A 26,146-nucleotide genomic window follows, 5' to 3' on the forward strand; every position below is an offset into this window, starting at 1 on the left:
AGTCCCTTAACTCCGAACTAATTATGATTTAATTCTCTATTTAATTCAGCCAAGCATCTTGCATGAACCATTGAAACCAAACCATATGAAAAATAACATGTGATTTAGCTCTTAACTCTGAAGGTCAAAACACTGAGGCAGACCTTAACAAAGTTTGAGGCTGAAATTTCTGAGGTGTGTTTGAGAAACAGTTTATTGTCTGGCAGAAACAACTTGCTAAGATTTGTCGTCTTCCCCACATGAGTAACCTGCACAGGGTCTGAGCTCTGTGGAAGTCTTTAATTTCAAAGTTAGCAGGGTCTATGGTGCCATGATTTTCCCTGGCACCAAAAGGGATCACATCATGTGGGTGGATGGATGGATGGATGGATGGATGGATGGATGGATGGATGGATGAGTGACAGGCAGGAAGGGATATAGAACAATTTCTCTTTCCACAGACAGGCACCGGAAACGAAGCAAGTAAATTCCTTGGGATCATTGCTTGTCCCTGCCACACAAAACCAGAGAAGAGCTGGTAGCTCTTCTTCCCAGTTTAGAGAAATACTGAACCCTTACTTAGTGGATATTAATAACCTGTTCTGTCTACCGGGTGTAACACCGTGTCTTGGTCTCAAAGGTACATCAGGTTGTTCAGTATACCCTTTTAAAAAGTGAGACCTCTCTTAGAAATCATTTGGCAGCTAAAAAGAAGGAGACAACACATTTTTCCTTTACTTTAAAAAAAAAGACTAAAAATTGAAGGTTTTTTGCATTTATGGAATTCTAGATGTTAAAATAATTCCTGGTCCTTCTGCCAGTCTGCTCAGATTTCAGCCCAGTGAACAGAAGACTGGAAACTGACAGCCAAGTCACCCATTATCTTTCCTCAAATGTTCACTAATTAATTGTGACAACAATTCCTGAAATCCCTGTAAAATGTGTTGGAGGCAAGAAAGGCACGGGTTGTATTTCTTACCTATCTTCCCTGTCCTCGGGCCAAAGTCATACCCACAACCACTCACTGAATTTTAGTAGTAACTGTTTCTCTTTTGTTTTCCAAGTACAGATTCCTGCCCCAATTTACTGAAAGACTAAGAGACAAATCTATTTCTATATTGCCAATTGTGTAGACCAAGTGATGCAGAAACGAATTTACCTCATTCTTTTAGAGTCTATGAGGATCCACAGAACTCAGATAACATTTGGATTTTGTAACATAAAAATAAATCCTGAAGTTTATTATACTCTCCTAGCAGTCAGAGTCCTAAAGAAAAATAATGTATGAACAAAATACAGGAAGCTAATTCCAAGCCTCACAGAATTACTGCTCTAATTCTCTCTCACTCTCCCTCTTAGGCTCCCCCTCTCACAAACACAGCAGTAGGAAAGAAGACTTGCAGGGATAAAAAGACACCGCTGTTAAAACTATTATTAAAACACCACATGGGATGCTCAGCCAATTGTGGCATCTGAGTGGAATCTGCCTTTGTTTACATACATGCTAAATTGTTACAAAAAGCCTAACATCAGCAAAACCAAGATGGAGATGTTTTAGTTCTTTGTGCATTGTAAGATCTTAGTCTTAATATTAAAAAAACAAAAAAAAAAAAAAACAAAAAAAAAAACAAAGCAAAAAAAAACCAGCAAAAACTCAGAAAAAAAAATCTTTTAATTAAGATCAGTAACCTTCAGATCTGGAAAAATAAAACACACAATTTTTCTGCCTTAAGTGAGTTTTTTGGCATCAGCTGATGTTTAATAAGAGAGCACTACAGATTATCAGACTAGATCTGAAGACATAAAAATAGGAAAATAAGCTGTGGTAATACACAGGTTTCACAGTGGGGTAGGGTGCTGCCTCAATATGAATGTAATTTCTTAATGCATAACATCACAGTACAGAAGCACATATGAATTAAATAGAACAAATGCAGACCCTCCCTGTTATTTTCTTAGCCTTAGGGAAAAAATATACTGTCTGCAGGTCCCCTGACTTCTTCCTATTTTTACTCCCTTACCTTCCTTCTCTACTCCTCCCTTTTTTTTTTCTTTTTTTTGACTAACACAAGAAAGATGCTGAAAAGAGACTCCAGCATCAGAGAAAAGGTAAAACCAAAGCCTTGGAATAGGGGTATCACAGAGAGATCACCAATCCATTAATTTTTAAGTGAGGGAAGGGAAGGGGAAAACTTTTGAAATATAAAGAAGAAGGAAAAAACTAAAGCATTTCTGTATTTTATTTTACTAAAGAGTCTCCACTGATTGGTTTAATCTTCATTATTCTGGAAGTATTCCGCATTGTTAAAAGGGCAAATTGCAAAACATTCTTTACCTTCAGCTCCTCCCCTTCCACCCAAAAGATACCCAAAAGCATTCAAATATGTCTATGAACGTCTACAAAATCAACCCATCAGTGTATAAAGACAGAATGTGCCTTCAGGGCTGAGGTTTCAACAGTCACACCAAACACAAGGACAAAGCACCCTGGCAGAGTAGATGGCAGCTGTGACACAACCTTGTGAGACTCAATCTTATGCATATTTGTAGAGAAACACAATGTACTTGTCTGTCAGCCTGCCCACCACAGAGGCTGCCATCCTACAGGTGTGACAGACACCACTTTGGAAGCCAAGAAAGCCTTTTTGACAGAATGAGAGAACAAAATTTTATTTTCCGGATGCATTGGTTTGAAATTCCCTAAATTCTAAGAAAATAAGGAGCAGAAAGCATGTTTTTCAAGGAAAAAAAAATCACCAGTCTTATTTACTCTGCAAGTACAGAGTCAAAACTCATTTTTAGGATTAACTCCTTAATGATCCATCTTTTTCCCTGAAAAAAAATTATCTACTCAGCACAAAACTGCAGTGGACAAAACACAATGCATATACAGATTCTACATCGACTTGGTTCCAGTTCTCTCCTAAAAAGGGCACAACTCTGTATAAGTTTCTAACACCTGCTAATTCTAGGTCCTGTGCCCCATGAGATGAGTACAAGCTCACCTGTTTCATTTCATTCATAAAAGGCTGCTACATGATAAATTAGGATTAATTAGGATGTTAAAAAAAGACAACAGGAGTTTTACTCATTTGAACTAATGCTGCTTAATATTGTCCACAAGGCAGGCATTAGAAAACAATCAAACAACATTTTGAAATGAACCAGGGCCTTGCAGTTAATGACAACATCAAAAATGGAGGGAGGTACTGAAAGAAGAATTCTACTCAAAAGAGAGTGATGGCTGAATAATATGAGCTCAATGAAGGCTAAATGACAATTTAAGGGAAGAACCTTGCTAGGCTTAATTTTAAACAGATTCTAGAAATACTCACTGCTATCATGAAATCATTAATAACAAACCCAATGCATCTGTTCTGTCTTTGTGCAGTTACCTAGACTACAATTCTTGACACCACTGTTCTGTAATAACCTCCATCTGCTCTGCTGTCTCTGTCATTTCTTTAGCTGTAACATATTGTGACAGAGGCTTCATTTACCTAAACTTATCTTGGCAACTTGTACTTCATTAAAGAGAATCCTGCAAGCATCAGTTTAAGCTTTCTTATCTGGCCATGCATAGCTAAGCTTCATAAATCATTCTTTCACTTTCCATTTTGCAGCTTCTGGAAAGGTAACATTATTGAATTCAGATCACTGGAATAGAGCAGTACTAAAATGTTTATTGACCAGCTTTTAGGCACTGAGGTCTGCTTTGAATGCAGACAGTAATATTAGCTAAAGCTTTTGAATTTAAAAGGGATGTCACTAATGTGTTTTATACATTGCTATAAATACTGTTTGATGGCAGGCCACTTTAGCAAGCTGCTACTAATATAGAAGAAACAAAGTATTATTAACCTATATTCCCTCCATCCTATTCCTTTTAACCACAACATCTGCAAATATAGTATTATATATTCATAGATCTAAGACCTCTCACAGCTCATAGTGCAGAAGGTATCTGACAAAGGCAGCAGCAACGTGCAAAGGGATCTTAAACCAACCTTTATTTTCCCATCAGATCAGTCTGGCCTGGCACCAGCACAACACTTGGGGCAAGTCACAGCAGCTGGGGAAGTGCCAGTGGTCACTTGTTTCTAAGACAAGGGAATTAGTGGGTTTCTACCTCCATCCAGACTCCCATGTAGGAATCATGTGATAACCAGCAATATGTATACTGCAAACAGCATTACTTCATGATCAGGATAATTTGTTAGTAGAATAAAAATAATGATGAGCCTCTTTACAGACAGAGATATTCACTTTTGCATCAGATTCAGAAGAGAGGCATGCTGTGCTGGCTGATGAGTCAAATCACAAATGCTGAGCTATAATAGGGTAGGAGGGAAGGAATAGGGAAAACTATATTTTCCAGACAAAATCAAGATAGAATGGCATAATTTCAGATAAAATTCAGAAAATTATTTTGAATTAATATTTGCTATATGAAACCACTATCACACCTGATCATTTTGGTAACAGTAATATACAGTGGTTTAACAGTCAATATTGAACAGCTTTAACAATGAACAGTCTAGGAACCTCAGAGATGAGTAGTATGCTGGTCACTTGGATTCAAACTGTCCTTTGATCCACAACAACGACCTGAACTAACATGTCACACCTTCTGCATAAGCACTAGTGGGCTAGAGGGAATTTGGGAATATGATTATCCTGTTAACATAGTCTATTTTACCTACAATAGCTATTATGTTGCCCAGAGAGACAAGAAAGTACATGAAGGTCAACAAAATACACCCTTTAAGCAACCTAAATTTAATTATCTTTCATAGTTTATAACAATATAGTGGTTTAAGAAAGACAAATTATCAGTTCCTTGGAAGTTAGACAACCTCCAATGACAAGGAAAGGATCTGTGGGGGCAATGAATTACACTTCAGTGGGGTAATGTTATAAATCCTGAGACAATACTGAGAAATTTCCAGTAGCAGCTGCATTTTGCCCTTAAAATGCCTCAATAATTGAACGAACTTTTGAATGGATTAAGCCCGAAATGAATAGTTCCAATTCAACACATTTTAAAATAATTAGTTTTAAATTAATCTGAAGCAACATTGCCATGTCTTTTCAACCACTCTTCCCACTTCACCTGCTGAGTAAAAGAAATCTTGATTATTCACACTGGCCCACAAATCACCCACAATGAAAAAAATCTGGAAGGGCAATGTTAAATAAGGTTTAATCAGCCCTCAGAACCTGTACACCAAAAACATGCAGCTGCCTCAGGCACCATTTCTCCACCTTTTAAACAGGACCGATATCTAACAGGAACTCTCATGAAATATTATGCTATTAAGTTCTGTCTACTTCATGCCCACCCCAGGGTCTACTGTTTTGATAATGGCTCTTTTTGGTGGAGTCATAATGAGAGGGAACAAGGGAATGCTGCAAGAACGAAGTTGCCAGCTTGGAAAAACCCCTGGCTTCCATGTAGATGGTCACAAATGCCCTATAGATGACAGATACGGTTAGATCCTGGTCGCTGCTATTCTCTCATTGGATTTTGCATTGAAAATACAAATTACCTCTCTAGCCTGAAAAAAATGCTAGCTGTATTGCAGCAGCTTATACACAAAGTTATTAGCATGTTTTCCTAATCTTAGAAGTCATCCAACAAATAGTGTAAACTTACTTATGGCTGAGAAATCTGTTGCTAGTCCAGAGAGCAATTTTTTTATTAAATAATGCTTCATTTTAATAATTTATAGCACAGATAATTTAATTTTAACTAGAGGTTTGTTGTTTTTTTTTTTTTTCCTTTTAAAAAGTTTACTCTGTCTGCATGAGCTACAATTAAGTCAAATCTTCAAGGAAGGTAAAATGAAACTTATTTTTTAATGATCAGGAAAACAATTTTCTGTTGGGAATTTAAAACAATTGTTTGTGGCTACTTAACTATGATATTTACAGTGGTAAGGGGTAAAAAAACCCTCCAAAACCAATAACAATTTGTGTCTAGTTCAATTCCTGCATGTCATTACAGTGATAGCACTTTATCTGACGTTTCATTAGCAGATCCTAAGTTTTTCAGTAGTAATCTGAAGCAGCATATAACTTTCTTTAGGGTACAGCATAAAATCCATAAAAATAACTGGGTCTTATCTATAGGTGGTGTCAACAGTCAGACATACTCATAAAACTTTACCCATGAATAAAAGCATCCTAAGAGTCTCTGAGGAGCTGAAGAGCTGCTAAATTCACAGGCCTTCTTCATTTTCACAGTCTGAAAGCAATGGCCCATCTAAACACATCTTCTCTTACACCTTATGTGCACAACTAAGGCATAAAACTTCTGAAAATGGGGAAAGAAGGGGAAGTTAAAGAGCAAAGTTAAATACATTTCGAAGATTTCTTCTTGCAGCTCAATACACAATGAATTCAAATCTCTAGATGAACCTCAAGGGAACTAGGTAATTTGTAGTTCCTGAAAACTAAATAACTCAGTGTATGAGTCTTTGGATATAATGATAACTTGTAAGCTTATGCAATGTTTGTAAAAGACTTTTTGATCCTCAGGTGACAAAAGCACATAAGGGCAAAAATTGTTATCTCTAATTGTGGAAGAGATCATTATTATTTTTAAAAATGTAACCCAGAGCCTGATTGTTTTCAGTAATTATGTTAGCCTAAGGATGTCTTGTACAAAACTCTTTCCCTAATAAAAACATTTAGATATGCTGAAATGAATACAGATCTCAGTTGCTAAGCAATTCAGAAAGCCACATAACCTTTTTTTTTTTTTTTGCTGTAAAGCAGAGAGTTAAGATTATAACTCTAAAGACAAGGATAGTTACCTTAAAATGTTCACATTTATATATTATAAGCAAACTGATGGCTTTCCCTGTTATTCAAAGCTGTAATTTATTTTTGAATGCTGATACTTTTAGTAAAGTGTGCAAACTAGAGTTGTACATGCAAAAATCTCTTTTGAAGTGAATTTTTGCTTCATTTCTTTTAAAATTTTCAGACAGAAAGAGGAAAATGTTATGGAAAACCAGTGTCTTCCCCCCATTCAACATTTTATTGACCATTCTTTAAAAAGATTTTTAACACTTTCGTGATTTCAAAATAGAAATTACAAAACTGACAATGTACTGAATTCTCCCAGAGGTGCATTTCTATGCCTCCCTGAGAAATTCTGCTAAATTATATCAAGTGATAAAACTTTGGGTTAAAAACCACTGTTTGCACATGTCTAGCATACATTTGCTGGATCTTTACTGCAGAAGCCTCTGAGGAGTTCAGATGAAGCAAGACTTACCTTTGTGAGCGAAATGTGGGAAGCAGTGAACATTTTTTCTGCCCTGTTTTCAGTTCCCAGCTGGCTGAATTCAAGCAGCATAAAGTGAAAGTTAACTGAGAAAAGGGAAAGTCTACGAAGGAAGAATGAGGCCAGCATTCAGGTGTGCAGACAGATGCTGAGCAAGGATGCCACACGTGAGACTTGGAAAGGTCCAAAACAAAAAACAACCACAAACCACAAAACCTGTTCATAGTATTTTTGTACTTCATTTGTTTTCATTGCACCTCTCAGTGATAAATAACTTCAACTCCATTTCAGAAACATATAGGCCTGGCAATCCTTACTTGGTGCATGTTTCTCAAGCATACAAGTTTTCTTAGGTATTTCTCCATGAGCAAAGAAAATGGAAAGAGATTCCTCAAAAGGAGTCAAGCTTAGAAAGGAGTACCTCCTGACAGTATGGTAAAGATTGTGTTTTAGCAGATATGCCAATATAACTATTTGATTCCACTAAAGGAAGACCAAAGCTCTAAAAACCTTGAAAAATTCTTTAGTCAACAGTTATCTGCAGGGCTTTTGGATGCACCTTGTTTATAATGAAACATACACACATTTATAAATTGATGGTAGTAGTGCTCTGATTATAAATGTATCTGAAAAATATTATTTCAGATATGTCTATAAAGCATCAACTGATCTTGAACAGGGTTTAAAATTTTCACCAGCAATGTAAAATGTACCATTCTAGTTCTGAATCAGACTGTCTTCATGTCAATGTGCCAAATCTACAGATAAGTTTATAAGCCAGAAAAATCATTAGAAACTATGATCAAAAGACACCCACACAAAAAATACTTTGCTACTTATATAAAAATTGCTAATAGCATCAAGCTCCTTTATGCCAAGAGTACAAAATACAGTGAAAGATGGAAAGACAGTACCACACACAAGTGATTGCCTTTAACAGGAATTTTTCTAGTATTATTAAGCAACTACAAATCTGAGAAGGCTGATTTCATTTTACAAGATAAAAAACCTCAGTGTCATAATCTAATCTTTTTTTAGGCCATTATTAAGTTTTCATATAGAAGCAGATTATCTGTAATGTAGCTTTTCATTCACTTAAGCAGTTAGTTATAATTATATTGTTGTTACCTCAAAGAATTTAATCAATTTCTCTGATGATCATGTAGAGTGTGATTACTCTGAAGGAAAAAGAACAATAAAAAAGAGAAGTCTGCTACTTTCCTGTCACATACGCTCCCTGAAAAAAAGGTAGGAAAAGGTGCTAGCTGCTGAAATTCTGATCGAGAAGATCCAAATTCTGTGTTACAGTTACAGTAAATTATCTAATGACCTGGGTGGAGATAGGTCTGGTTAAAAGAAATACAACTGAGTGGCTAGTGATAGGCAGTAATATTTTTGAATAAGAACAGTTTTGTTATCATTTAGCAAGCATCCACTGACTAATGGAGTATAACCCATTCCACATCAGATGCAGGTCTTGCTGGTTGGTAAAATTATAGCACAAAGTTTGTGCTGAATTCTGCTTTCTTTGTTCCTCTTTGACAACAGCAAGTGACTAAACTTGCTCTGGTTTGAAAAAAGCTTTCCCTGCTTTTGAAAAAACTTTCCCCAGAAATGTTTCACAGCAGTAACAAAACCCTAAGCAATCAAGATCAATGGATTCCCTGCAAAACCTCATAATGCACACACAGTTTGAGGAACAAGTATCTCATAGGCCTTCACATGTGGAGAACTCGGTGGCTTTTCCACAGCAGTGGCCATTACCAAGGAGATAAGAAGCAACCCTCCTGGTTAATCTTGTCTGTTGGTAATTAATCACTTCCCAGTCCTTATTACGCTAGAGTTTTACTCCTTGTATATGTAATTTTAATATGGTTGCAGAAGTGGGAGTTAAATTACTATTTGTACTAACTTCTGAAACAGCCTCACTTTTGGTCATAGAATAAATACATGGATAAACATCAGTGCTGTATATTAAGAAATACACTATTTGTATACAGGTTCCAGAAGGGATGTTCTTCCACTGCCATTTATTTTTATTGCATTGCCCCCACACCTTGATATCTTCTTAGCCTGCCTCAAATGCATGCACCTTTCCCACCTGTATGGAACAAACCAACTTCTGCTATTACAGTTTCTGCTGACATCTCCAACACAGAATACTTGATATCTTAACAGAATTCTTCAGTGCAGCAAAACAAAATACAAGAAAAGCTTCTTTTGCTTTTTGAATTTTCTTTATAAAATATATCACTGAAGCAGTCTGATGCTGTAGGGCAAATGGCAGCTGTACGAAATTAATACATTCATTGAAGTTGCTAATTTTTGAGAGGTTTCTTCTTTCTGTGGAAAAGGGTTAAAAGCATTTAATGGTCTGGGTTAATAATAGTCAAGTTACTGAGTCAATTGAGTGATGAATTGGCAAAAATCATTAATGCTGGGTAGAGTTCTTGACCTGCTCTTTCAAAAGCAAAAGCTAAAAATGCCTTCCCTTTAAAACTCCAAGCAACCCCGAGTGATCTGTGCCTGTGCAAATGTTTGATTGACACCTGTCTGGTGGGTCAGCATGATGAGTAAGACATTGGTTATTCTCAAACCTGTAAAAAATTATGGAAAAGACACAGTGCATTGATAATCAAGGCCAGCATTTTCAGGAAACATCTTTAATTTATTCTCAGGGGAATTTAATAACCTGCCTTCCTACAGGGTTGGATTTTTTAAATCCCAGACCTACAAGGGTAACTTTTTCATCCATATTTATGCTTTAACACACATCTTTAGCAGTGACAACCACATTACCAAAACTGAAATCATAAAAAGAGTATTAGGGGAATACTTGCAAACAATTGCAGACAACAATATTTTCTAACTGAAACAGAGGCCCTGCTGTGAGCATGGGGAAAGGGATGAGCAGAGATGAGAAAATGTGTGACCTATGGCATGCCAGGCAGGAGGTGTACTCTGGTATGCAGTGAGGTTCATCTGGGAGCCATCTCTGGGAAGAGCAGCAGATATAGAAAAATGCTGCTGCTAGAAATGCATCACCACTTGTGTTCTGGAAATGAAAGCAATGTTATCTCTCAGATTCACTTACTAAATACATATAGTCTTTGCCCTTGTGTATTGCCATTAAAAAACCCCAATGAAACAAGTATAAGTATCACTCCAAAAATACAATTTCTGCTTCTTATATCTCTATCAACAAAGTTTATATCAATGAAAGGAAAAAAAAAAAAAAAAAAAAAAAAAAAAGGCACCTCATTTTGGTGTTCAAAGCTTCTTCCTATAGTGTAAAGCTGAGATTCTACTGAAAGACCTTGTGTATCCACAAAGACTGTCACTCCATGCTGAAATATGAAATACACTAAATGATGTCACTTTGCCTTTCATGTAGAAAAACACTTGAGCACAAGCACAGCGCTAAAGCCAACACCATGAATGGTGCCAAAGTCAAAGAGATTGTTCATACATTTAGACATTTTTCAGTTTCTTCACAGATTTGGACTCTTGAGTTAGCATTAAGTACAACTCTGTGAAGCTGGACTTTCAGTTCTTACCCTGGATCTGAGACATCCTCACTTAGAGTCTTTGGCTTTCTCATTTCTATGGGCACCTTCATTTCCACTTGTAAGGTAAAAAATATTTGGCTGCACCACCAGAAGGGTACATTACCTGAAATTTTTTACGTGCTTTGAAGATGAAAGACACATACATTTAGTTAACACTATATATTATTATTAAAGCTATATCTGACCCAGAAAGCTTAATATTCTCAATTTATAAGCTACAATATATTTAGTCATGACTATCATTTATCTTGCTCTTCTGTCTTGATTTTATATCTTCCATCAGAGGAATACTGGGCAGCAATAAATACAAACCCGTTGCTTCATTCATTATCTCAACCGATGATATAATTTGAGTTTCAACAAAAAAAATTTAACCCCCCCCCCCACCATGTTTCAAAAAAAACCAAATGTTAAAGCATGAGTTCAGGAATATCATCATTCAAAAATATCATGCACCTTTAGGGAACATGTGTATCATTTATTTCCTTTGGCTCCAGAGAAAGATAATTTTTATATTTATTTCTTCTTAAAATGCACTGGTTTTCCCTCCACAGATGACAGCTTTTGGTTCTTATACTTTTTTTGCATGTGCTGAGCTTTGTGCTATCAAACTCATGAGAACACCTAGTACAGAGCACCAACAAACATCAACAGTGAGACAGCTACTGGCAGACAGTGTTTTGACATGTAAATAACTGCTACAGTCTATCTTTCCCTCAGTCTGTAATTGCAGGGTAGACTGCAGGACAGGTGCATATTTTGAGCTCTGTTGAGCACTAAAGTTTTAAAGTGTCTCTCGGCATGGATTTGGATTGATGGCTGATATATCATCAGTTAGAAACATTGAAAACTTCTGTTAACAGCAGAGCCAACATCCCATAAACCTTCTCCTCTGTATTTTTTTCTATCAGAAGTTAACATGGAGAGTTGTTCCTAATTAAACTGCAGTGCAGGGGAAAAAGGGAAATAGATGCAGCAATGAGCTGGACTGTTGGATACACTGAAATCTTGCAGGAAGAAAGAGAATAGCAGCAAAAATGAAGATAAAGGACCAAGACACTGTTGCTAAAGGAAATAATTATCAAATCACAGTCTTTATTTTGCATAAAGTCATCTGTAATTCTAACACTGGCTCAGCAAAAGGATTTCTTTCACTAAAAAATCTGATTTGGCAAAATAATATGGGATTCTTTTTGCTTGGACTTGACAACTTTTGCAGAGAATTTAAGAATAGCTTAGAGCACAATTTTAGTATTTTGCAAACTGAAGGGATTTACTGCCCTGAGAGAGTGTAATGTGTTATTCACATGTTGATCACATGTTGATGTGTTGTCCACATGTTGATCTTGAAATCTAGGACATGAGCTTGCTCATGGACTACTATAGGAAAAAAAATATGTTAATACATAATTTTCATCCTGAATTACTCCAGCAGATTCCACATGAAAAAAACTGAGAAAATTTTTCACACAAAGTAATTCTCAGAATAATCCATAACATCATGAAGGAGGTAGAAGATCACTGTATACTTAACGGAGTATATGGTACAATACTTCTTGCTCAAGAAACTCAGTAACCTCAGAACAACAAATAAGCAAGATTTTTCCAGAAACTTTAACAGGATTTCTCCAGTGCTATTGATACCACTCCTCAGCTTGCTGTTCATCACAGTAATGCACAAATCACCTCTTTTACAGCTATTATTAAGTGCAGTGTATGTGTGCAAGGAAAAACTATTAAGGGGCACATGAAAGTATAGTGGTAAAAACATGGATCTGTTTTCAGGCCACAGTGTGCAATGGCTTGTGCTGTCACCCAACAACTGCAGGCAGTCTCACAAACGTTCTTAGAAAAAGAAGTGAGAAGAATCTACTATGAATTTTCTCTTCTATTACCCTATCAAGCTAAGTACTAAGGCAAAGGCAGTTTTCAGCTCCAGTAGTCTCCCTGAAACCAGTGAAGGCTAATCTGTATAACAGCTTTGCTGACTCAGAAAATGAGGCCTTGGGCAGACATTGAGTACCCCTAATTTCTCCATTTACCAGCTGGAGTGGGTTTTGCCCCTACTGGCAGAAATACTTAAGTGATAGCTCTTCAGTTATTTTGGGCCATACAAACAAACCCAGCTGGTCCAGTCTGAAAGAGGTTAAGAAAAGCTACAATACAGAGAAGGGATAAACAGAAAAGTGGGGAGAATTTTCCAGCTACCATGGTTACTTGGGCGTCAAATAGCTACAGAGGTTAAACCTGCAGATTGCTCTTGTCCACGTGAGATTCTCTCTATGTTTCAGTAATTAATTACAGGTATACCATGAGGCAAACCTCAAAGTCCCACATTCAATTCATCCAGCTATGAGATAAAACAAAGCAAAACAAAAGATCGCTGACTCCAGAGAAGGATCCAGCACTTCTCCAAATGGTGACAGCCTCTCAGGCTGTGCCCAGAGTGGGACCTAGCAGTTTCTCAAGTGATATTCAAGTGATCAGAACCACTTCCACACCTTCATACTCCATCGGCAGAAGTCAACAGCAGCCCAAATTACCTAAAAAGCATAATCACTAGGAAAGGAGAACTGCCAACTAAAAAAGATACTAATAGCAATTATGCCCTCAAATACTCAAGGAACTATGGGATTGCACAGCACGTTCACAGAAGATCAGTGGAACCATATGGTCTGGCTCTACTGGGAAATGCTTCATCTCTACAGTCCTCTGGAACACCACAAGTAATTACGTGAGTTCCCCAAATACTCACCGTGGTTGAGGGAGTCATTCATTTACAGAAACAAGGAACAAATTAGGTGTCCATTTGAATTTTAACCCAAAGCTTAACTGTATGAGTTATCCCATGTTTGTAAGGCATTCAGATCAGAACTCAAAATCTTGCTCTCTTTTGAGTGCTAGTGGAGGACACAACTGAATTTCTTTGGTGAAAATTATTTAGAACAAAGCAGAGCAACCACCGAGTTACAACTTATTCTCAGTCTAGCTCATGACTAAGCTAGAAGTGTTAAGGAAAGATACTTGTATCTGGAAATGAAAGACTTAAAATCTGGATGAAGAGTTTGAAGATTCGGACCTTGTGATTGAGAAATGAGAGAGGAATGAATAGAACCTGTGGAGATATAAAAAATAGCAATTTTAAAAATCGGTATTATTATTATAAAATTCATATTAGTCCTATTTACCACAATTTATAATGCAAGAACAAGTAGACAGTGATGCTGTACAAAACAATTTGAAAAGAAAAGTGGGGAAAATATTTCTACATGGCACATAACTAACCAGTGGTGTTCTTCCTGAAGGTATTATTACCAAGACGAATAGATTAGCAAGATTCAAAAAGGATTTAGACATTTAAATGCATAATGAGAACTGCCACAGCTATCTTAGATGAGATTTAAAAAGCCAACATGAGAGATATAAACCTTGATGCTTCAGTGAATAAGGCAACATCTTGCTGGTGGGCATTGGAAAAAAACAATTTAAAAATCTTTCGCTATTGGCGAAACTAGAACTGCATCTTAGCCACCTGTTATGGCACTTCCCTTACCCTTGAAGCTGCTGGTGTTGAGCACTTAGACAGAATGCAAAACCAGACAGACTTCCTTTTTCCATTTCTACATTTCAAGTGTAAAAAATAAACAAACAAACAAAAAGTATTATTATACAATCTAATTAAGTATGGTGATAGTGAGCTTACAGAATTTGAAAAGGAAAATAGAGCTTCTTATCCCAAAATTTCCTTTAACTGTCATTAACTGTAAGGTTTAAGAAATCTTTAGAGGAAAGCTTTGGCTTATAGAGAAAGAAGTACACAATTTTCTATAAGGCACATTTGGCATTTTACACTACATCTTAGCCTCTGGGCCAAACTCTCTGACAACAGGCAGCTCTACAGGCAAACACACAGACAATCTCCTCGTGTGCTGTGGCCTTTCCTGTCAATCAAGAAGCAGTTTGTCCCTAAATTCTGTTTGCCTGCAGCTTACCAGTCACTGATATCTGACACCAGTCCTCATGATGCTTGAGGGGACAGACTTACTGGCCCTCTCAAATGAAACACATTTTTCCAGGTCAAGTTTTATCAGGCTTCCTAATAGTCAGCCCTTCTCCTTTCGTTGGCACTTCTACAACATCATCTTCCCACCCTCCACAATCCTTGATATATACAAATATCCAATCTAATCCTCCCCTTGTGCAACTTAAAGCCACTTCGTCTTGTCCAATCACACAACAGCTTCCATTCAGGTAGTTTTAGACAGCAATAAGGTCTCCCCTGAGCCACTTTTTCTCCAGGCAAAAAACTCCCAGCTCAGCCACTCCTCCTGAGACTTGGGCTTTGTTACACATTTAATGTGTTGACAATTAAGCAGGTCTAAAAGAATCTCACTGAGAACTTTTGTCCATTCAGAGAGCTTTACAAAAACTACTGTATCTGTTTGACTAGATGGAGGTCTGAGAAACATTTCTGACTTACATGACTAATACATCTTCCAGCTGTAAATAAACTGACATTTAGCTATCAATAACAGAGCAGGGATTGTGCTTCTGGAGGTCATGACAGTTCCCAAGTGAAAAGAAACCATCCTTTGTCCGTTACCTTTGCAGAAAGAATTTGAATGCTGATATAAAAACACATAACATCCATTTGGATCCTGTCTGAACACAGTGTATTTATATTTTCACCATATGCCAAAAACATCTAATTTGAAGCAAGAGAGAAAAAAATAGCTATTTATTTCTTTTATAACAATCTGACATACATACAAAATTTGAATTGCTTTATTTTTATGGATTATGTTGTAAATTAATGTAAATAATTTAACATGCAGATAATTCACTGTGCTTAAAATGACTGGCATTTTTCAAGAGTATAAAGAGAACTACTTGACTGTGGATGTCAGCAAATGATAAAAAAGTCAAAAAAGTCTTAACAACTCCCTGTAAAATGTTTCAGACTATACAGATTGTTTCACATTAGAAATTGTACAGTATGTCAGAGGCTAACAGTGTGCAGCACATATTTTGAAGATCTGTTTGCACTTCAAGCAAAAAAAGATTGCTTTAATTTTTTTAAGAACCAAAGTGACTGAATGAGTACATGACCATATTGCCATCCATGCCATATTGGATTTCACTTGCACTTGGCTCAAACTATTGTACCATCAAGCATCAGAGGGCGGATTTTTTTCCCTGTAGAAAATTACCAATATAAGAACAAAGAAAATGTCTTCACTGACTGCTCAAGGTCATTCCTAGAGATTGTTCTTGCTAAATAAGTCTGTGGACATAGGTGAAAAAGCAGTAATAAGTGTCAGCTAGATGCAACCGATCACTCAAAGGTGCAAGCCACTTACTCAAAGGATGCCACAGGTTTTCAAGTCCAAAATAAGCTCACATGTTACTTCTTTCTTAATTAAAGAATCTAATACTTCTTGAATCCTCTTTTATGTCACATATAATGTACCTCAAAAATTCAAATGAAACACAAAAATCCCAATACCTTTCCATTAGATTAACAGCTGATCAGGCACAAATTATTTTTCTGTTTGGTCAAGACTTGGGCAACCACACAAGCTATGGATTTGTCTATATTTCACTGTAAGCATAAAAGACATTTTTCTATATCAGCAGTTAGGAGGTTCCATTAACCTGAGACTGTAAAATATACATAACATTTACGGGTACAGGATACAGTCAGATGGGCTATGCTGACAGGCTTCTGTAGCAGATGTCTTTTTTACTTCTCTGAAATAACATAGCTGCCGTTAGAGATAAAATTTGTAATTAAAATACAGCACACTTCTGAGAAATCTTATCTACCAACCACTCCAGTCCACACAGCCTGGGATGTGGGATGCTCCGAGTCCCCAGCTGAATCCAGATTCCAGGTTTACAGCAAGCTGCTATATTTATAATTGATGACAAAGCTAATTACAGACATACAGACACACATACTATCCTCATCTCCCTTTGAGGTGTTAAGTGTGACTATATAGCCACAAGTTCCTGCATGACTGTACCCTTAACATATTCCTTTTAATGCAGAGGGCATAAAATTCACATTAACAGTAATTGGAGTTAGAAGCAAGAATTCCAGGAAGGATGTGTTGTCTCATTAGATATTAACTGGAAATACTGTAAAATATTCTGTTTATGCATTGTTAGAATTCTGAAGCCCCCCCACCCCCTTTTTTTTTCCTTCAAATTAAGACCCTTATGAATAAGTCATTTGGAGCTAAATGAAAGCTCATGCAATTCTGGAAAACTGTGCTTGTGAGTTTCCCGTAGGATACAGACTTTCTACTGAAGTGTAGAGTTATAAGAAAAGAGTTATAAGCTCTACAGCACCTGCTTGCACAGGTAATAAATGCCTACCACAGTTAATGGATCTAGTAATTTTAGCTGTGTCATGTCCTCTTAAAATTCCCACCATATTTGGGCTTATGAAATGTGTGCAGCTCTAATTCATGATATGCAAGGACCTGAGTGTGTCAATACTTGATTACACACAAGACCACACCATTGCCTCTCCATGCAAGAGAACATGGACAAGAGGGTGTAGTTTATGTCGGGATTCATGACAGAGAAATCAAAATCCCTCAAATTTTCTCTCAGGCAGCAATCCTTTCCAGGAGTCACCCATAAATTATTTACAGCTCCATCAGAAAACTGCTTCTACTCAGAGACCAATCTTTCTAAGTCCCACAAAATGCATTTCATTACACTGGATATGTCAGGATAAAATCTTCATTAGTGGACTATGCTTGTCTCCTAAAGTTTAGAAAATAATTTCCAAGGAGTCCAAGGAAATAAGGCTATGCTCATTCCAAGCATGTTGACAAACCAGTCCTCAAGATAGCCCAAATATAAAATGTAAGAGGAGGAAGGAGAACCCATACGGATTTGATCACTGATATTAAGATTCACAGTAGGCATCTTAAAGTCTTCTGCTTTAAAGGTAATTGTCTGATGCTCACAATTACAAAAAGTGATCCTTCCAGCTGCCACTCCAATCTATAGGATGTCACATGGTCATTTGTTTTAAAAAAGGACAAACAGAACTGCCTTCTTCAATTGTTTGTTGAGAATTGGTTGCTTGACAGAAAACAAAATCCCAAGGGGTGTTTCACTAATTGATTTCCCAGAGCAAATCTACACAAGGATACAATGTTAGTTCAAAATAAACAACAGTATCATTAAGAGTTAATATAAAGCACTTGTATCAATTCTCATTGGCTGCTAAAACTATGGTCCTTTTCACACAGTAGTTGTTACCCGAGACAAGGAACACCTTGTACAATTTCCAAGGAAACTTTCTTGTGAAGGATGGAGAACATTCTAAAGAAAACATGATGGCTGGAGGAAATGAAACTAACAGTCACTTGCAAAAATTTGTCAAAAAAGAACTTTAAAAACCCCTCAAAAATCAAAACCAAACATGCTATAAAGCAGCATCCTCTTACGGCCCTTTCATTGCTTGATTGGTCAAAACTGACAGTACAATTAGTCATCTTCACTTCATCTCTTAGGGTTAAACCCTTCCAAAGTGCTGCAGGACTGAAAAGGACACTGATCCCATCCTCCTCCTCCTTCTCCTTCCATTAACTCACTGATAGTTCAATAATACTGGCCAGGATTTTTCCAAAGCTGTAAATCTGCACCACCTCAGTATACCAAATCTTTTGAAAACATGGCAGAACCAAACATCTATAAAAACATTAAGTTCTCAAAGTAAAATCCTGAAGGAAATTAGATAAACTATATTTATGTGTATGATAGAAAAAAAAAACCAAAAACAAATAACAAAACAAAGCCACAAAACTCAAGGATAGATGTAGCGAGCGCGGGTCTCCAGGACGGTTTGGATGGATGAGAGATCTCTGAAGTCAGGTCTTAGAAAATGTGGTTTATTAAAAGGGGGAAAGGCCCTGCTTGGAGTTGCCAGGCGCAACTCGTGGCAGGCCCAGGGGGAGAGGGAGAGAGAGGGAGCGAGGGTTCCAGGTGAGGGTCCCAGGGGAAGATCCAAGAGAGCGTCCGGTCCCTCGGGCACACCTTATCAGAGGGCTTCAAGGTGGGCTGGAACAGGACTTTGGCCAATGGGGTCACAGATACCTGATACTTCAGGGGAGGGTCACAGGTGTGGGATGAACCATACATTGGGGGTGACACAGAGCATTCCATTTGACCTTTGGACCTATCTGCAGGTAAAGGGCATTGTTTAATCAGAAAAGGGGGATTGCTTTCAGCCTGGCTATACTATTGTTTTCTAGTTATTCAGTAGTCAAGGTTTGCTATTTCAAATCTAGTTCTCATCTCAATGTCTGTATTTTCCAAATCTTTTACCAGGCAATCATATTTATAAGGTTTTCCTATTTCATCTTCCCCAACAGATAGACACACAAATAGACACAAATGAACAATGGATGCTACTGCTCTTTGTATGAAAAATAAATCTCTCACTAGACCTGACATTACATTTTGGTAGTTAGATTTTTCCAACTGAGCCATCTTGATGTATTTAACATGATATATGTTTGTAGGACACAACTGTATCACATCTCCAGAAGAAGTTCAGTTCAACCCCATTAACCATCTACTGATTTAGCAATGCTTTTGTGCTGACCAGCAATATGTCTACATTCTTTCAGCCTCTTGTGACCCCAGTTTACATGGTAAGTTTAGGGGGCCTACAGAAGCTCACTTTGCAAGGCAGATCCTTGAGGAATCAGAAGAGGTCTTGGCCCTCTTTGCAAAGTTGGCTGCTGCATTTATTTTGATATGTTTCTCTCTAGAGATGACCAACAGCTCACATACACTGCCATCAAGTCATCAGATAGGGTTACATGTCTTTCTAGAGTTGCATGTACAATGAAAGCTGTGAAACAGAACATAGCACATTTCTCAGCTCAAAGGCAACAATAGCTCATGTCACATGCAGTGAAGGGGAGCTGGACAGCACCTGCAGAATGGTTACTTTTTCTGTTTCCAAGGGACTTCCTCCTGTCCAGAACTGACCTACACTCAAAATAGCATCTCCTTGCATGGCCCAGGCAGTGCTTAGGATTAAATCTGATTTTTCCATGGAGAGGAAAAGGAAAATGGCATCCTTTAGCTTTCATCCACCATGCAAAAGACAAGTAGAGAATGGTCTCTCCTATATATCTCTGTCCCAGTTCTAACAAAAACAGCTTCTCATCCTTATAAGCACTGCAGAGAAAACACCTTTGTAATCTGTTGCTTAGTTCTATAGCTGACTGTACTTGCACGAAGACAAAAGATCATTTATTTTAGGAGGTCCTAATACTGATTTACCACTCAAATTGGCAGTGCTCTACACTAATATAGACATTATATGGTGCCTTTGAAAGTACATTCACATTGTCATCAATAATACTTATAGACACAGGGGTGTAAACAGAATATACAGAAAACAAATGTAGCGTACATATTGTAATGTTGCACCCTAGCATCTCCCACAGAAAACTGCCTCAGCTTATGAAAGCTCTTTGTAACACTACATAATCCAAATATTTTAACAACACTTTATCTGATAAATCATTCAGAGAAGCAAACTACATTCATGAACATAAATGAACCTGCATATCTCCAAATAAATTAATTATATAATTTGAAATTGCAGAAAATTATGTAAAAGGTTATGTCATTAATCTCTGTTGCTTACATACTGGAAGTCCAAAGAGTGGCAATTTTTACAGTCCAGGTACTTAAATTCAAACTCTTAATAATGGTATTGTTTTTTTGCTACAGTACCATGCACAAACTAGAAGATATTTTACAATGATATGCTGAGAGTCTCTAAGAACTATGAGCAACTCTGTATTTTTTTCTGCATAAAATAGCCACAATAAAATGTGCAGTGATGCATTCATACAGTGTCACATTGATGTTCTCGGCACCATTAAGTAGTCAACAAACAGAAGTAGTGTAATACTGAATCTTAAATTGTGCTAGAAAAGTCATATTAATTTATTTTTTAGGAGAGTCTTATGATACTCTGTACACAGCACCTACTGCAACAGACCTGAATCTACTTGTAGATTCTAGAAAATAACCCAACCATGGCAGCTCTCTGGTGCATTATCAAAAACCTGCTTATCAAAACCTAGACACACACACAAGTAAAAAATTTAAATTTTACTCTTTGTTATCTAGAGTAAACAGTAGCTTAACCAAGGCTACCTTACTCTGTGTTATAAGCCTGAGGAAACTGAGAAAAGCCACACATAATTATTATTTAGTATAAATAAGTGATAATATTCAACTTTTTACCACCTCAAACACTCACTTCTATTTATTCACATTTACCATAACTACTTTTAAATTCTCCTGTATCTCTAATGCAGTTATTATCATAATAATTCTCAGGAGTTAGTCCTAAGTATTCTCTCTATGAAGCAACATCAGATACTTATTAGTTTTTCAGGTCTGTATATTTTGGTCTCCTGAGGAGATTCTGCACATTGTTGTCTGTGGTTCTTAATAATTTCCATTTACTGGTTGACATTCCTGTGTGCTTCTGATCAAAGTTTCTGATCAAAAGCACAGAATTCTACTCCATGAATGCATACAGGTTGTTTTGCACTCACTTTGCGGACTTAATCCTCAGATCCATAATCTCAATTTTATCAACTACACCTGACGAACAGCCTATTCCAGATCTAAACAAAGTTTTAGCATTTCCAAGTCTCAGTGGCACAAGGGAGGCCATTATATTCCAAGATGCAAGTGAGGTTAACAAGTGGGTGGGTGGGGCTGGGGAGGCAGGGGGACACAACAACACATGACACAAAACAACCCCAAAACCAACAAACAGTAAAAAAGAGCATGACATTCTTGTTTAGCCCTGATTATTTTTCCTGATAGCAGCAAATATTTATTTGAGAGTCTGATTCTACCAGTAGTCAAATGGGTTTGCTTTCTCCACCCTCTTCCCTCCCAAAAAGGGATTGTTCTGATTCAAAACAAATAGATTCAAATTTATATTTTCTTAAATATGTTTTTTGTAATTGTACAAATGTGTTAGTATTTTTAAACTTTTTTAAGCATTCCCTGTTAAAACATACTTAAAATCCTAGCTTTGCATATTTAGTTCTAAAAAGAGAAAACACATGAAAACGTAATAAAAACAGATACTGAAATTATTTTGAAATTATAAAACTGAGAGGCCATTTCCTAAAGGCAATTTTTGATATTTGCAATTGTGAAATTTTAATTCCAATTCCTGAAAATATTATGAGCCATACATTTATTTGAGAAGGAAATGCTTGCCATTGACCACCCTAACCTGCTCTTCGGGGAGAGAGGAAGAGACCAAGATTTTCAGAATACCTGTTGTTGGCCATCTTTAAATTGTATATCAATATGTCATTTTAAAAGAAGCTATCTCATTGCATGACTGCTCATCCCAGATTCAGCTAAGATTAAACATCATCTCCTGTTAGCCTGTCCTTCTATCTTAATCAAATGTTGAAAACCCAGAATCTTAGAAGAAACTGGTTTCAACATCATACTCGCACTTAAGAGGAGCTAATTAGTTTACAAAGTTATGCCAAGACACACAGGCCCTTGGTTTGGGTATATCTAGAAAGCTGTATTGAATGTTTGTACAATGTTATGAAAATCTGCTTCCTTCTGAATCCCTCTTCTTATGCAGATGCCAGGATGTATTGAAAAGTTTGTTGTTACCAAAGATTTCCTACAGAGGCTAAGTCTTCTTATCCCCCTAAGACTTGAGAAATGTTTGCAAATTTTACTGAGGGCTAGGCCATGTCACCAAGACAGAGCCTGGAGCAGCATGTTTCTGCACTGGAGCATTCCACAGGAATGACTGCAAATTAAACAGAGGCTATTCCATCCTGCTTCCCTGTTGTTGGAGATAGAAAGTAATTAGCTGCTGGCCTACACCAGCAGCAAATCATTAACCCCTCCTGCCCCTAAACATTAGCTCAGCTGTGCTGGCCATTGAATTGCAAAGGATGGAGATACATCTCTGTCATCTGCTTCATCCACTCCAGAGAATCAGCATACATGCTCTGTGCTTGGCTCCTAGAAATCCAATGTGGGAAATCTTGAGATAGCCGGGCATCATTTGGATTTGCTCAGGCCTGATACTCAAATCGCAATCCGGCATTCAGTGATTGCGATAAAAGAAAGGGCAAAGCTGCCTCCATGCATGCTGCTGTTCTGGAACAAGTCAGTAGATCCAAAGAAGGGTGCAAAGCCAGAGCAGGATCTAGAGCTGAGTTTTCTCACCATCTTGGCTTATCTTATTGGTTCAGCTAGATCAGGTTTACTTAAACACTGTTTTAGATTTGATCCAATAAAGGCAATGTTTATTATTTAACCTTGACTCAATGAATCTGTTCCAAAAGCCTAACTTTGAGTAGTATTTCATCAAAGTAAGTATTCTTCAAATGTTCTTATTACAAGTACTTGAAACATACTCTGTAGGAACAATTTTTCTTCGCAGATACCAGCCTAGCAGCAAAGTAGGCTAAACACATCCATCTGACTCAATGGGCCAGACATAAAAATGTAGGCTTGAAAGAAATTATGTCTTATCATTTGAAAGATGGAGCCATTGCATTGGCATTAAACAGCCTGTGCATTAGATCAGACAGCAAATGAGATATTGATAGAACTATTTTGAACAGTCAATAAGCTTTCTAATGATTGATAGCTTTGAGCTAACTCTGGCAATATCAACGTCTGCATTTGGAAACTGGAAACTGGGGATTGAAACTGTAATGCAATTCTCTTTGTGGAATTCATAAGCATAAGTCAAGTGTGGGCAGTGGCTCCAACTGAGGGATTTGCATTGGTCTCTTTCTTCATAGCATAAAGAAAGAATGACAGCAAATTTTGCTTGTTTTAATCTTTCCATCTAAATCCCACCAAAGTAGTATGTAAGAAGGTAAAAACAGGGAGAAGAAAGCCATGGAAGAAGCCAAGCTAAATCACTAAGCATGCTAGTCCCACAGATTTCAGTGGAAGTCCAAAGAATGTTACTATTGCTACTGTAACAATTTTACAAACAAAGAACAAAAGTTTTCCCTTAGAATGTTTTTCATAGTATATTCAAAGAAAAAAAGCATCCATTGAGAGAAAAAAGGAGAAGAGGAGAAAACACATAGCCAAGACTTTTACAAGTGATGTCAAAAAATTATTAATGCACTCCAAAGATAGCTAGAATTTTAAAGATCATGTGCTTTGTGCTTTCACAGTATAAGCTTCTTTCACCTCACAAAGAATCCAATAGAGAGCCACTATTAAAAATATTCCTTGTAAAAAAATTCTTTTTGTAAAATAATGTAAAAGGAATTTTAATTCCCTAATCTCCACCTATTAATGATTAAAACTAGTGATAGCATATTTATTTTAATTTAAATTTCCAAGCTCTCAAACTGATAGCAATGCTCTGAGAAATCTATAAATCCTGTTTGAATTACTTGTATTCATGTATAGTACTTCCTATTTGGTTAGCAACCAAGTTTCCTTTCAATTTCATCTGAAATTGGAGAGGGAAAAAGGTGAAAACAGTAGTCTGGTAGTCTTTCCTCATTATTTATAAACAAGTACTTCCCCTTGCAATCTAACTGAATTTGATATTACTATTCCTGGTTTATTGGCTCACACTTGCAAGAGGTTTGCAATCCTCTATTAGTAAAATAAAATGCAAATAACATTAAGATTCTCCATAGCCGAGAGAAGGTCCTAAAGGATTACTTGGTCAAATTAGCAGTTAGCAATTTAAAACCTGAGCTGTCTATGATCACAGGTACCTGCATTGCTCCAGTTGCCCCTAAGGGCAGTGATGATCCAGTACACACAGGTACTCCCTCTCTGCACCTGACATGGATGCATCCTTGCTCCCCTCTACACAACACAGAGCAGAAAGCACCATGCCTGAACAGTTAGGGATTCTCTCTGGAAAACTGACTGTCAGCAGAGGTAGCTCTTTTTTCACTTACTTGGTGTTACACCAAAATGAGACTTCAATCATCCATAATGCTGCTCTTGATTTATGCTGACACGCTAGACCAGGATCCACACCTAAAATAAATACACTGTCATAATCTACTTAACAAATTCAAAATACTTCTTTCACCACTAGCATTTTGCCCCAAGGAAGTAACCTTCTTCTCTACTTCAGCACCTGCATGAGGTTTTTAAATCCCCCTCACAGTGTCTTTCGTCTCTTTGCCTTTTCATAAACACCATGCTTGAACTGGGGTGTTTGGGTAATCATCTCTACTGCAAACTTCACTACATCCAAAATAAAAAAGTGTTCATTTTTAATTTATACACTTTACACATATGCAGAAAGCTGTTTGCATTTTAGTTTACTAAAACAACACAGTGGCAAGGTGTTCCAAATGCAGAGAGGTGATGTGACAGGGTATTATAACAGTGAGATTACACATAGAAAAAGTAATTGAAGAGAAACAGTGAGGACAACAAAGGTTTTGAAAACTAATGTCTGCTGTGTTCTTTGTTTATTTTTATTTTACTGACTCCTTCATCTAATACCAACTTAATAAATAAGCAGGACTCCAGTTTATAAAGGTATCACATCCTAAGCAAGGAAATAAATACACTCTTCAAAATTTCTTCAAACACTTTGTAACACCACAATAGAAATATTTAGGGACTGTGATGTATTCATGAATAAAGAACAAGACTGGCACAGTGAAAAGAAAACAGAAAGAAAATTTCCCAAATGGACATGTATTGTTTTTAGATTGAGAGTTGGAATCAATTTTGGTTAAATCTTTGGCTGTTAAAACTAATTTAAGGTGTTCATACCCTGTGAATTGTGCTGACTAACAGTAAAAAGGCTTGTTTACTTACATCCATTGACAAGCAGTGTCAGGAGTCATGAATTGTAACTAAAATAGGTAGCATGGATTAGGAAAGTAAAAAAAAAATACGTGTGATTGCTTAAGTTTATAATGAGTTGCTCTCCCCCAAAGGTTACTGGTGTGCATTTACAATGTATGCCACCTAGTGGGAGCAAAAATTTGATAAAAACATTAAAATATTTTAAAATGTTAAAAATTTAGCCTGCCATTCTGCACTCTTGAGGGAAATTAGAACTTGCATTAGGTACTGAAGCACTGTGTTTACACACCAAGACCCTCAAAGGAAAGGGTTTCTGATTGTCCATTATCTCCTCCTTGTTGAAAAACGTGAGTAAAAGTCAGTTAACTTATGTATGAAAAGCTGCTGTTTGATATTGATAGTTCATCATTTGCACTATGTCTGTACTGGAAACACA

Source organism: Anomalospiza imberbis, chromosome 4 (assembly GCF_031753505.1).
Source record: "Anomalospiza imberbis isolate Cuckoo-Finch-1a 21T00152 chromosome 4, ASM3175350v1, whole genome shotgun sequence".
NCBI lineage: Eukaryota > Metazoa > Chordata > Aves > Passeriformes > Viduidae > Anomalospiza > Anomalospiza imberbis.